At 36.3% G+C, this 15267-nt stretch overlaps 1 protein-coding gene across 10 annotated transcripts in view; it reads left to right on the forward strand.

The window, feature by feature from the left end:
• Positions 1 to 15267, forward strand: part of ZPBP (zona pellucida binding protein) — a 136078-nt gene that overhangs the window by 92674 nt on the left and 28137 nt on the right. The gene's annotated exons all lie outside the window — the stretch shown is intronic.

Genomic DNA, 15267 nt, shown 5'->3' on the forward strand with positions numbered 1-15267 from the left:
TCACTGCCCCCCTACACACTCCTTTGGGTCTTTCTCCCAAATTTATTTCCTCGTCTCTGTTCCTGTTATAATCATCTACTTTGAATTCCATGTTGTGTGTGTGCCTAGAACAATTACGTTCTCCTCCTAACTGCCATCCCTCTTCTCTTCTTCAGTCTGTACCTCACATTGCTCTCAGTTGTACTTCTAAACTCCACATGTAATCCCTTCATTTCTTCACTTCGAAACCTTCAGTGATAAAACCCTGGCTTCATAGCATAACTTGCTCTACCCTCAATGAGCCAATTCCTACTTATCTTTCAGCAACTCATAAATACCTTTATTACAATAATGGCATCATTTTATGTTTTATCCAACCAGAAATGTGTTAGAATCCAGAAATATATATGGTACTTATTACTAAGTGCAAAGCCCTAGGGATACGTTGATGATTGACCTAAAAAGTTGCTTCTCTGTTGTTTAACTTTATCAGGTCAAACAACTCAGAGGAGTGAATAAAATCATTGCACGTGGTGATAGGCACAGTAAAAATTTTCAGCAAGGTGATGTGATATGCTCTAGTGTATCAGTCAGGTCCAAACGGAAAACAGAGGCCTACTTGCTAGTATTTTGAATAGCATTTAATGAACGTGCCATTGTCAGAGGTTTGGGCCGGGTGAAGGGGGCCAGTGAGGTACGCTGAGGCGCCCGGGACTGCGACACTGTGAAGTCTTTTCCATCCCCAGGCTGGAAGGATGAGAAGATGCAGGAGCTTACAAGGGCCGGCTCGGGAGACGGGCTGCCCGGTGCGGGCTGTGGGCGTATGACGAGGCAGTAACTCCAGAGAACCCGCAGTGAGCAAGAGGGCAGCAGATGCCCTGCCCTGCGGTCCTCTAATGGAGCCTCTCTTTGGCCAGACACAAAGGGAAGGGACCCGTGTGATGGAGGCTGTTGATGTCAGTTCTAAGAGACCTAGAACAGGGCAGAGAAGGGTGGGAAATGCACCAGGCTGTGGGTTCAAATGAGACTGACCATCAGGGAGAATAAATAGGGTTTGGACGGAGGACTAAAAGCCTACATTAATTGGATTTCAAGGAAGACTTCACTCAAAAAGTGACTCTTGAGAGCTTGTTTGGAGGTTCTAGCAGGGGAGCGCAGCTACTCCTATACCCTTGACCGAAGAACGGTCCTCCTCTATCGGGGAAGGTCGTCCTCTTCGACCGAGCGCGCAGCTTCGGGAGGGACGCACATGGAGCGGTGAGGGAGGAAGGGGACACCCGCCTAGCCAGCCAGGATCAACCCTGGCGATCAGTGGGGTGACAGATGTCGCAGCCAGATCGCCCTCACATCCTGCAACGACGTGGATGGAACTGGAGGGTATTATGTTGAGCGAAATAAGTCAGACAGAGAAAGACATGTATCATATGACCTCACTGATATGAGGAATTCTTAATCGCAGGAAACAAACTGAGGGTTGCTGGAGTTGGGGGTGGGGTGGGAGGGATGGGGTGACTGGGTGAGAGACACTGGGGAGGGTATGTGCTCTGGTAAGTGCTGTGAATTGTGCAAGACTGTTGAATCTCAGATCTGTACCTCTGAAACAAATAATGCAATATATGTTAAGAAAAAAAAAAAGAAGAAGGTAGCAGGAGGGGAAGAATGAAGGGGGGGAATTGGAGGGGTAGATGAACCATGAGACACGATGGACTCTGAAAAAAAACTGAGGGTTCTAGAGGGGAGGGGGGTGGGAGGATGGGTTGGCCTGGTGGTGGGTATTGAGGAGGGCACATTCTGCATGGAGCACTGGGTGTTATGCACAAACAATGAATCATGGAACACTTCATCTAAAACTAATGATGTAATGTATGGGGATAATGTAAGAATAAAAAAATTAAAAAAAAAAAAAGTGACTCTTGAGTTGAGCCCTGTGTGGTAAGAAGCAGGTCATGCAGAGATCTGTGAACTGAGTTTTCCTGGCAGAGAGAAAACTCATACAAAGGCCAGACTTAGCATAGCATGCTTAATAACTCACTACTGGCCATGGCCATAGAGAACATGGGTAGATTTAGCATGTTTAAGAGGCACAAGAAAAAAAAAATTATTCATGTGTTGTAAAAGCTTGAGGAGGACGGAAGGAATGAAGTGTGACTCATATTTAAGCAAGAGTAGGTGGTATGGCTTCTCTCTGTTGAATTGTTTTGTATTATGTAAAGTTGCAGTCTGGTTTTGTTTCATATAGAATGCCTAGCTTCTCAGGCCCATTCATTGAAAAGTTCCTGCTTTACTCAGTGCTCACTTGTATTTGTATAGGTAGATATGTTTCTGAGCACTCTCTTTTTTCATTGTAATACTGATCTATCTCTTCACCCATTAGTGTAACTTCAAGAGTTTTGATTTCTGATAAGGCACGTACTTGCGCATTATGAGGCCATTGCCTCTCCACTTAAATTTTTCAGTCACTTTGTCAAGTTCTACAAAAATGGCTATTGGATTTCGATTGTGACTTCACTGAACCTGTAAATCTGTTTGGGAGAGTGGCCACACTACCAATATTGTATCTTCCAGTTAATTAATGTGCGTGTGTGCATGCCTGTGTGCTTATGGATATGTGTTTGTGCATCTTCATTTAAAAAAGTCTTCCTTTACATCTTTATTTAAATGTGTCCCAATTATAATTGTTCTCAGAGGTCTTATAAATATTTTACTTCTGTTTATATCTAGGTGCTTGATAGTTTTAGCTTTTTATTTTGATGTAATAGTAGACTTCAGAAAAGTTAGAAAAATATACAGAGCTTTTCGGGATACTGTTCACCAAACTTATTGCTGTAGACTGAATGTTTGTATCCCCCCCTGCAAAATTCAGAGGCTGAAACCTAATCCCCAGTGTGGTGGTGGGGCCTCTGGGAATTGATTTTGTAGATGGTGTAAGGTGAGGGTCCAGCTTCACTCACTTGCATGTGGATATTCAGTTTCCCAGAATCATTTGTTTAAAAAAACTGTACTTTACCCATGGAGTGGTCTTGGCTTTCTTGTTAAACATCAGTTGACCGTGTATGGGAAGGTTTGTTTCTGGGATTTCTCTTCTGTTGCATTGGTCTGTATGTCTGTGTTTATGCCACACTGTTTTGATAACTGTAGCTTTGTAATAAGGTATTTGTTTGTTTTTGTTTTTTTAAAGAGAGCAGGGGAGGGGCTAAGGGAGAGACTCCCAAGCAGGCTCTACCCACAGCACAGATCTCAGTGTGGAGCCCAACACGGGCCTGCATCCCACGACTCGGAGATCATGACCCGAACCTAAATCAAGAGTCGGACACTTAACCAAATGAGCCACCCAGATGCCCCAACTTTGTAATAAGTTTTGAAATCAGGAAGTGTGATTCCTCCAATTTCCTCTTTCTTTTTCAAGACTTTCTAGTTGCTTGTAGATACTTGAGTTTCTATATGGATTTTAGGATGGTGTTTGTTTTGTTTTGTTTTGTTCTGAAAAAAACCACACAATTGGAATTTTATCTGATAGGGATTGCATTGAATCTATAGATTGCTTTGAATAGTATTAGAATTTTTACCTTAATGATATTAAGTCATCTAGTCCAATTAATACAGGTGTCTTTGCAATTATTTATGTCTTCTTTAATTATTTTCATCAATGTTGTGTAGTTGTCATTGTACAGGTCTTCTACCTCCTTGCTTAAATTTATTTCTGAACATTTTATTCTTTCTGATGCTATTGTAAATGATTTTTAAAATTTCCTCTTGAATTGTTCATTGCTGATTTTAGAAATGTGACTGAGTATATTGACTTAATATGGTGCAACTTTGCTGAATTTGTTTATTGGATTCATAGGGGTTTTTTTTTCAGCGTCATAAGATCATATCTGTGAACAGAAATAATTTTATTCTTCACTTTCAATTGGATTCCTTTTATTTCTTTTTCTTACCAGATTACTGTGTCTAGAACTTCCAGTATGTTGAGTATTAATGGCAAATGTGGATTTCTGTGTTGATTTTGATCTGGGGGAGGGGGAAGCTTCAGTCTTTCATTGTTGAATATGATGTTAGCCGTGAGTCTTTCATGTATGGCCTTCAACATGTTTTAGGAACTTTTCTTCCATTCATAGTTGATTATTTTTGTCATGAATGAATGTTGACATTGGGAAAATATTCTTTTCTGTATCTGTTGAGATGACCATGTGTTGGGTTTTTTCCTCCCTTTATTCTGTTAATTTGGTGTATTACATTAAGTTTTCATATATTGAATCATTCTTGCATTCTGGGAATAAAACCCACTTGGTCATGGTGCATAGTCCTTTAATATGTTGCTGAGTTTGGTTCCTTGTATTTTGTTGAGAACTTTTGCATCTGTACTCATAAGGGATATTGGTCTGTATTTTTCTTGTAGTGTCTTTGTCTGGCTTTGATATCAGGGTAATGCTAGCCTTATAGAATTAGTTAGGAGGTCTTCCCTCATCTGCAAACTTTGGATGAGTTTGAAAAAAGAATTTGTGTTACTTCTTGTTTAGACTTTGGTAGAATTCACCAGTGAAGCCATCTGATCCTAGGCTATTCTTTAGGGGCAGGTTTTTGATCCACTGTTTTACCAGTTATAGGTCTATTTGGATTTTTTAATTCTTCATGTGTCATTTTTAGTGGATTATGTGTTTCTAGAAATTTGCCCATTTCATCTAGGTTATTCAGTTTGTTGCTGTAATATTATTCATAATATGATTTGTATAATGTGTAAAATCAGTAGTAATGTTCCTACAGTCACTAATATTGTGATTTTAGTGTTTTGAGTCTTCTCTCATTCAATCTTAGTCTACCTGAAGTGGTCAATTTGGGGGATCTTTTTTTTGATTTTTCTCTACTGTATAATGTGTAATATGTGTATATGTATTAACCTCACCTTTAAGCTTTATTATTTCCTTCGTTCTGCTGACTTTGTGCTCAGTTTTGTTCCACTTTTCCTAGTTCCTTAAGCTAGTTTATTAATTTGAGATCCTGCTTCTTTTTCGTTGTATGTGTTAGGGGTTATAAGTAACACTCTTAGCCCGTATTTTCCTGCATCCCATAAGTTTTGGTATATTGTGTTTTCATTTTTATTTGTCTCATGGTATTTATTTCCTTTGTGTTTATTAATCGATACATTTTAATAATATATTATTTGATTTTCAGGTATTTGTGAATTTTCCAGTGTTCTTAATTTACTCATTTCTAGCTTTATTCTGTTGGGACCAGAAAAGATACTTCATTGATTTCAATCTTTTAAAATGTATTAAGACTTTTTTTGTCACCCAACATATGGTCTGTCCTGGAGAATGTCCTATGTGCAATTGATTAAAATGTGTATTTAGCTATTCTGGTGCAGGCTTCTGTGTATGTCTCTTAAGTCCTGTTGGTTTATAGTTTTGTTCAAGCCCTGTATTGATGTTTTGTTTAGTTACTATTAAAAGTGGGGTTTTCAAGTCACTATTTTGTATAACTCTTTTTCCCTTCAATTCTGTCATTTTGCTTTATATATTTTGGAACTCTTGTTAGGTGCAGTGCATATATGTTTATAATTGTTGTATCTTCATGATGAACTGAATTGTCTTTCATCAATATGTAATGTCCCATCCTTTTATTTTGTAACAGTTTTTGTCTGAAAGTCCATCTTGTCTGATACTAGGATATCCACCCCAACTCTCTTTTGGTTATTATTTGCACATTGTAACTTTTTCTGTTTTTTTCACTTTGAGCCTGTCCGCATCTTAGGTCCATTTGGGTCTCTCATGGATAACATTGAAGTCACATCATTTTTTATTATCTACTCTGTCGGTATCTATCTTTTGATTAAAGAGGTTAATCCACTTATATTTAAAGTTATTACTTATAAGGAAGGACTTCAGTTTTTTTAAGATTTGCTTTCTGTATTTCTTAAAACTTTTTTGTTCCTTATATCTTCCATTCATACCTTCTTTTCTATTTAGTTGATTTATTGTAGTGACACTTTTTGATTCCCTTATTTCCTTTGTATGTATAGCAAAGCTGTTTTCTCTGTGGTTACAATAGGGATGAGATATGACAACCTAACGTTTATAACAGTCTAATTTTAACTGATACCAACTTAAATTTAAAAGCTCTACACCCCGCTTGAATTATTTGTGTCCCAAATTGTGTGCCCCAAAACAGAGATTATAATTATTTTTATGCATTTGTCTCCTAAATCCTTTGGAAAATAAAAAAGTGATTACAAATCAAAATAGTAATAATACCCACATTTATACTCCTTATGCATTTACCTTTACCAAAGATCTTGAATGGTCACCTGGCTTTGAGTTACTATCTAGCATTCTTTCATTTCTACCAGCAGGACTCCCTTTAACGTTTCCTTTAGGGCAGGTGTAGTGGTAATGAACTCCCGTAGCTTTTCTTTATCTGAGAATAGCTTAATTTCTGCCTCATTTTTGAAGGGCATTATTACCAGATATAGCATTTTCAGGTGACATTTTTTTTCTTGCAGCTCTTTAAGTATATCATGCCACTTTCTTCTGGCCTAAGAGATTTCTGCTGAGAAATTAGCTGATAGTCATATGTAGGATCTCGTGTACATGATGAGATGGGATGCCTTGGTGGCTCAACTGGTTAAGCATCTGCCTTCGGCTGAGGTCATGATCTCAGGGTCCTGGGATTGAGCCGTGCATTGGGCTCAGCAGAGAGTCTGCTTCTTCCTCTCCCCCTGCTCATTCTCTCTCTCTGTCTCTGTCAAATAAATAAATCAAATCTTAAAAAAAAATATGTATTTTTCCCTCATTGGGTAGAATGTTCTTCTTTAAATAGCAAATACATCAGTTTGGTTGTTGATGTTATTTGAATTTCCTATATCCTTACTGATTTTCTATTTTTTTATTAATTATTTAGAGAGGAGTATTTACCTTTCTTACTAAAGTGATTGAATTATGTATTTCTTTTTATAGTTCCCTCAGTGTTTTTTTTTCACTTCTTTTGAAGTTCTGCTATTTGGTGCATAAATGGTTAAGGGTATTATATCCTCCTGTTTATGTTAACAACCTTATCATTATAAAATAATTCCTTATAATGGTCTTTCCTCTGACTAGTAGTTTGCCTAATGTTAACATTGCCAAATAAGTAATAAAGATTTCTTTTAATTAGTGTTAATATGGTTTATCAGTTAAGTTTCTACCAGAGAATAAAATCAGTAAGATATATATTACATATTTAGAGATTTATGTAAGAAATTGGCTTATGTGATTTTGATAGCTAGCTAAACAATTTCAAAGTCCACAGGGCGGGCCCGCTGGAAAGGGGAGCCTCAGTTCTGCTCCTAGGCCTTTTAACTGAGTAGATCAGTCCCACCAGGGTATCACCTTCAGTAAAGTCAACTGACTGTAAATGTTAACCACATCTACACAGTACCTTAACAGCAATGCGGAGATGAGCATTTGACTGAATAACTAGCAAGTAGTACTTAGCCAAGTTGACACATAAAACTGACCAGTACACATGCTGTGCTATATCATTTACTATTTCCTTACTTTAAATTTGTCTCTGTAATTAAGATGTATTTATTTAGGCAACATAGAAAAACATCTAATTTGACAATATCTACCTTTTATTTGGGATCTTTAAACCCAATTTAATGTGACAATAGATATTGTTAGGTTTAAGGGTATCATCTCAGTGTTTTCTCTTTCCCATCTTATTTTTCCTTTTTTTTTTCTATTTTTCTTCGTTTGATTAAATCAATTGAACATCGTTTATGATTGCATTAATCTTGCTGTTTACTCATTAAGTACAGGTCTATGTGTTTTTATTTTAGAGGTTGCTTAGGCTTGTAATGTATATCATTAATTTATTGCAGTATACCTTTATTACTATACCATTTCACATAAACTGTAACCATCTCACATAGTATAATTCCATTTCTCTTCTCTTGACCTTTGTGCTACTCTTGACATCCATTTTGGGTGTTTTGGTTTTTTTTTTTAATAGATTTATTTATTTATTTTAGAGAGTGCGTGTGTGTGCGCGTGTGAGAGAGAGAGAGAAAGCACGCGTGCACCAGTGTACAGGGCAGGGCAGAGGGAGAGGGAGAGAGAGAGATTCCTAAGCAGACGCCCTGCTGAGCATGGGGCCTGATGCAGGTTCGATCTCCTGACCCTGAGATCGTGACCTGAGCCAAAATCAAGAGTTGGATGCTTAACTGACTGGGCCCCAACATCCACTTTAGTTCTATGTATATCACAAATCTCACACCACATTGTTATTATTTTTATTAGCTGATTATCTTCTATGGGGATGTAAATAATAAGAAAATCTCATGTATTTATCCATGTAATTACCATTTCTAGTGGTGTTCATTCTTTGGGTAGACCCACGTCTATCTGCAGTTGTTTAACAGTGACCTGAAGGATTTTATTTATTTATTCTGGTGTGACTCTGCTACTGAAAACACTTCATCTTCTTAATTTCCGAAACAAATCTTTCTTTTTCTTCATTTGAGCTATTTCGTTTACTGAATATGGAAATCTAGGTTGACAGTTTTTCTGTTCTTTATACATTTTCCAGTGTTGCCCCTTGTGTTCTAACTTGAATTGCTTCCAATGGGAAGTCTGCTGTCATCTCTGTTTTTCTGAGGATCCTTTAAAGAGTTTCTCTTTATCCTTGCTTGTGAGGAACATACATGTCATGGACCTCGGTGCAGTTTTCTTCGTGATTCTTGTGCTTGGAGTCGGGCTTTGAGGTTGTTGGATGTGTGGACACTCGGTGCTCTTCAAATTCAGAAAATTGTTCTGCTTCATTTATTCAAATAGTTTTTATTAACCCCTTCTCCTTTAGAGATTCCAGTTAAAAGCCTGTGAGCTTGACTGACATTTTCTCACAGCTTTTTTTATCTTATTTTATTTGAATTCAAATAATTAACATATAGCATACCATTAGTTTCAGATATAAAGTTCAGTTATTCATCAATTGCATATAACACCCAGTGCTCATTACAGCACGTGCCCTCCTTAATGTCCATTACCCAGTTACCACATCCCCCCACCAACCTCCCCTTCAGCAATCCTCAGTTTGTTTCCTAGAGCTTAAGAGTCTCTTATGGTTTGTCTCCCTCTCTGATTTTGTCTTATTTTATTCTCCCCCTTCCCCTATAATCCTCTGTTTTGTTTTTTAAATTCCACATAGGAATGAAACCATATGATAATTGTCTTTCTCTGACTGACTTATTTCACTTAGCATAATACCCTCCAGTTCCATCCATGTCATTGCAAATGGTAAGATTTCATTCTTTTTGATGGCTGAGTAATATTCCTGTGTGTGTGTGTGTGTGTGTGTGTGTACCACATCTTCTTTATCTGTTCATCCGCCAGTGGACAGTTGAGTTCTTTCCACAGTTTGGCTATTGTGGACATTGCTGCTATGAACATCGGGGTGCAGGTACCCCTTTTGGATCACTTCATTTGTATCTTTGGGGTAAATACCTAATAGTGCAATTGCTGGGTCATAGGGTAGCTCTATTTTTAACTTCTTGAGGAACCTCCTAACTGTTCTCCAGAGTGGCTGCACCAGGTTTCATTCCCACCAATGGAGTAAAAGGGGTCCCCTTTCTCTGCATCCTCGCCAACATCTGTCATTTCCTGATGGCTAAAGTTCTCACAGCTTTTTGTTGATCTCTTCATAGAGGAAGTTTTCTGTGTGTTTTATTTTGGAGTTCCTATTGTCATCTCTTCACACTTACTCATATTTTCTTTGGCAGAGTTGCAGAGACCATTAAGCTTACCCCGTGTACTTTTCATCTCACACATCTTGTTTTTGTTTTTTTTTTTATTATGTTATGTTAATCACTGTACATTACATTATTAGTTTTTGATGTAGTGTTCCATGATTCATTGTTTGCATATAACGCCCAGTGGTCCATGAAACGTGCCCTCTTTAATACCCATCACCAGGCTAACCCATCCACACATCTTGGTTTTAACCTCCAGATAACTTAAACGCTTTTTAATCTTCCATGTATTAAGTTTTGAACTTCTTGGAATATTGTTATATTAATTGTTCTAATGTTGTTTTCTACTGGTTCTCACATGGTTGTTCAGAGGAGATGGCAATTAATTTATTTTTGTTTTTATTATGAGTCATATTTTCTTGCCTCTCATATAGTTGATTTTTCACTGAACGCCAGACATTATGCATGTCTTGTTGCTTGTTGAATATTTTTGTATTTCTGTGGGGTTTTTTTATTAGTGAATTTTGTTCTGGCACACACAGATAAGTTGTTTGGAAACTGACCATTTCTGATCTTGCTTTTAAGGTTTATGAGGCTGAACCAGAGTTCAGTCTAGGCTAATTATTCCCTGCTATAGTAACAATTTTCTCTTGACTCTGGCCATATGCCTATCATTCATGAGGGTTTCCATACTGACTCATGGTAATATGCACTAAAACCAGCTCTACATTAGCACTGGGGACTCTTACTTCATAGTATGGCAATGGAATTTAAAAGCTCATGTCCTACAAAGACAATGGAAAGCTGTGTGTTTTATGACTAGCCTCAGAAGTCACCTTGTGTCACTTTTGCCATACTCACAAAGGTCTACTCAAGTTCAAAGGGAGGTGACACAGACTCTAGTGCTCAATGAGGTCGCAATTTAAGAATGTTTAGGATGGGATATATTGTGTTTGCCACCTTTGGAAAAGTCCTTTGTATTTCCATATACATTTTATTTTATTTTTATTTTTATTTTTTTTAAAGATTTTTTTTAATTTCTTTATTTGACAGAGTGATAGCACAAGTAGGCAGAGTGGCAGGCAGAGGGAGAGGGAGAAGCAGGCTCTCTGCTGAGCAGGGAGCCCGATGCGGGACTCGATTCCAGGGCCCTGGGATCATGACCTGAGATGAAGGCAGCCGCTTAACTGACTGAGCCACCCAGGCGTCCCTCCATATACATTTTAGAATCAGCGTGGCCAATTTCTATTTTTAGTAAGCCTGATAGAATTATGACTTGGAGAGAATGTGGCTTTGTATTCATGAGCTATTTTATTTTTTCATCATTATTGTGGTATAAATGACAAAATTGTATATAAGACATACAACTTGATGTTTTAATATATGTGTACACTGTGAAATAATTGCCACAGTCAAGCTAATTAACATATCCAGCACCTCCCATTATCTCACACAGGTACCATTTGTGTGTGTGTGAGATCACTTACTATCTATCCCTTCAGTAAATTTCAAGTATGCAATTCAATATTATTAATTATAGTTACGTTGCTGTATTTTGATCTCTAGAAATTAATTCATCCTGCATAACTGAAACTATAATATGTCATCATTTCTCCCTCCTACCAGCCCCTGGCAACCACCATTCTACCGTCTGCTCCTTTGAGTTTGACTATTTTAGATTCTGCATGTAAGTGAAATCATGCAGTATTTGTCTTGCTGTGTCTGCTTTATTTCACTTAGCATAATGTCTTCCAGGTTCATCCACGTTGACATGAGTGGCAGAATTTCCTTCTTTGTTAAGGCTGGATAATATTCCATTGTATATATAAATCACATTTTCTTTATTCTTTTATTCGTGGATGGGCATTTAGGTTGTTTCCATATTTTGACTAAATATTTGCAAACCATGTATCTGATAAGGGCTTAATCCCCCAAATATATAAGGAACTCCTACAACTCAATAGCATAAAAACAAGTAATCCAATTAAAAAACAGGCAAATGACCTGAATAGACATTTCTCCAGAAGACATGCCGATGGCCAACAGGTATATGGAAAGGTACTCAAAATCACTAATCACCAGGGAAATGAAAATCAAAACCACAATGAGATATCATCACGTTATTATCAATAAGACAAGAATACAAGAGATAGCAAGTGTTGGTGAGGATGTGGAAAAAAGAGACTCTTGTGTACTCTTGGCAGGAATGTGCACTGTTACAGCTATTATGAAAACCAGTGTGGAGGTATCTGTTTCTTTAGGGCTTCTTAAATTTCTCATCAGTATTTTGTCATTTTTGGTGAGAATGCCTTACACATTTTTTACTCTCTTTTAAATTGGATTTTTTAATTTAATTTTCAATTGTTTGTTAAAAAACAAATTTATTTTGTATGTAGGATTTATTTCCTATGACCTACTAAACTTATTTATAGCGGATAATTTATAGACCCCTCTGATTTGCTATGTAAACAATCATATGGGTTAGCAAATAAAGTATTACTTATGCCTGTCGATCTTTGTACCCCCTGTTTCTTCTTTCCTGTTGCAGGGGCCTTGAGTAAATATTTAATATAAATTATGAGAGTAAATATACTTATCTTGTTTCTAATCTTAGAAAGAAAATATGCAGCATTTCACCTTGAAGTATAATGCTAGCTGTATGGTTTGTTTTTTACATGTCCTTTATCAGATTAAGAAATTCCTATTTATTCTTAGTTTATGAGTTATTATGGATGAGAATTGGATTTTGTCAACTGCTTTTCTGCATTAAAATAAAACAATTATATTTAATCTTTAAAAATATTTATTGAACTTTACATTCCTTGGGCAAACTCCACTTCATCATTACATATTGTTGGATTTAATGTGCTAATATTTTAAGGAATTGTATGATTTATATTATGCATCTTATTATAATTTCTTTCTCAGTTTTAGCAGTCATGAATATGCCAGCCATTAAAAACAAATTGGCAATGTTCTTTCTATGTATTCTGAAAAATCATATATATATATACATATATATGATACATATGTATTATGTATATAAATGTGTGTATATATGATACATATGTTCATGTATGTATATGTAATAATAGTATTTTTTCCTCAAGTATTTCATAGAATTCACCAATGAAACTATTTGGGCTGGGAGCTTTATTTGTGGGGAATATATATATATATTTGAGAGCGAGAGAGTTCACGAGCAGGTGGGAGGGGTAGAGGGAGAGAGAGAATCTCAAGCAGGCTCCACGCCCAGCGTGGGGACTGATGCAGGACACGATCTCACAACCCTGAGATCATGACTTGAGCCCAAATCAAGAGTCAGACACTTAACAAACGGAGCCGCTTGGGCACCTCAGGAAAATATTTTTTAATCAACTTTATTAAGGTGTCATAAATGCACACATTTTAATTTTAGTGTAAACATTTAAATTGCACAGTTCAGTGAGTTCTGACATGTCTATTCATGATTTAACCAATACCACTATGAAAATAAAGAAATTTCTATTTCCCTGATTGTTCCCTTACGCCACTTCATTATCACTCACAACTACTTCATAAATGTAACTACTCATACATTCAACTCTTCATAGGCATTTGGGTTGTTTCTAGTTTTGGCTATTGTGAATAAAGCTCGTATGAACATTTCTGTGTGAGTTTTTGTGTGGAGTTACATATTTTTCTCTTGGGTAAAATTACATGAGCGTTAAGGTGTAGGGTAATATGGTAAGGTATGTGTAACCTGTTAAGAAACTCCCAAGGTTTATAGAGTTTTGGTTGGATGATTTTCACACCCACCAGCAATGTATGAGATTTCTACTTGTTTCACATTCTTGCAGTCTTGATATTGTCCATTTTTCACATTTTAACCATCTCAATCGGAGTATAGTACTATTTCATTTGTAGTATACTTTACAGTTACCATACAACTAACGGTACCCAGCATCTTCTTATGTTCTCTGTGAGCACTCATACATATTCTTTTGTGAATTGTTGTTCAGATATTTTCCTCTTCCCTTTTATCAGGTTATTTTTCTTCTAAACATTGACTTATAAAGGTTTATTTATATTTTCTGGAAATAAGTCCATGTATATTCTCTGTCAACTTTCTGAATGGTATCTTTCAAGTATCAGAAGTTCTAATTTTGATAAAACTAAGTTTCTCAATTTTTTTTCTTAATGGCCCAAAGATATTGTGTTAAATTGTGTTAAATAGGAAATTTCTGCTTACCCCAAATTCATAAAGCATTTTTCCTATTTTCTTCTAGAAATACTAACTTTGTCTAATGTGGCCTTGATAAACACAGTTACTGTGCTGAGTTTTTTATTTTTAGGATTTTTTTTCATACTTAATCGTGTCACATAAGAATAAAGACAGTCTCACTTTTTAGATTAGTTTCCATCCCCTTTGTTTTTATTGCCTCATTGGTCTGGCTGGCACGTTCAGAAAAGGGCTCAACAGAAGTGGTGGGAGTTGGCATCTTTTTCCTCTTCCCCTTGTCACGACCCACAGGCTTTCCCAATTAGGTATGATACTAGTTGGAGGCTTTTCAGAGGTGCCATTGATTGATGAAGGAGATTGTCTTCTATCCCCTATTTATTTTTATTTTTGATTATGAATGAGATTGAGTTTTGTCATGTTTTTTACACACTGTTGAGATAATCCTATATATTTTTATCTGTTATATTTTATGATGCATTGATGGATACACAGAGGTCGAACTGACCTTGCAAAAGCTAATGTAAACTACAGGTGATCATTTATAACTTCTCTGTATCACTGGGCTTTATATGCTAACAGTTACGGATTTTTCTATCTATAATCACGAGAGACTTCAGTCTACTTTTGTAAATATTTATAAAATTTTAGTATTAGGGCACTGCTGTTTAAAAACTGAATCACAATCATTCCCTCTTCTTGCTTTCTCTGAATAGTTTGGGTAAAATTTATATAATTTTCTCGTGTTTAATTCTTCATTGACGCTATCTGTACCCACACATTTATTTTTGTTTGGTTTTGCTTTTGGGTGGAAGGTGTGTGTGTGTGTGGCAGAGATTTATTATGGCTGTTTGGAAACAAATCTCTTTTTTATAATGGTATATTTCAAACATTTAGAAATACAGAAAATGATATTGTAAAGAAGTATGTACATATATCATTCCAGCAAATAAACAAGTATGTCATCTATTCAAAACATTTTATATTGTCACTTCATATTGTAAGATTTAAAGCAATTTAAATACAAAACAGCTGAAACCTCCTATAAATTAGGCCTCCACAGTCCGTTGTCTTTCCTTTTGGCTCAGATATATCTGTTATCAGAATTTGGTATTCCCAAGTCAGGATGTTTGACTTTTAACTTTTTTATTGCAGTAATCAATAATGACAGTATTGGTTTGCATGAATACACATTGTCTTCCTTAACTTCTGTAATTTGCTTTGTTTGGGCTCAACATTGATTTATGATTAACTTCTCATTTTAAAATTATACAGTTTAATGACTTGGACATGCATATATCCATGAAACTATCACTACAATCAAGAAAATGATCTTTGCCACAAT

The sequence above is a fragment of the Mirounga angustirostris genome, unplaced genomic scaffold (assembly GCF_029215605.1).
Source record: "Mirounga angustirostris isolate CCGP_5_RB_7025 unplaced genomic scaffold, mMirAng1.0.hap1 SCAF_12, whole genome shotgun sequence".
Lineage (NCBI taxonomy): Eukaryota > Metazoa > Chordata > Mammalia > Carnivora > Phocidae > Mirounga > Mirounga angustirostris.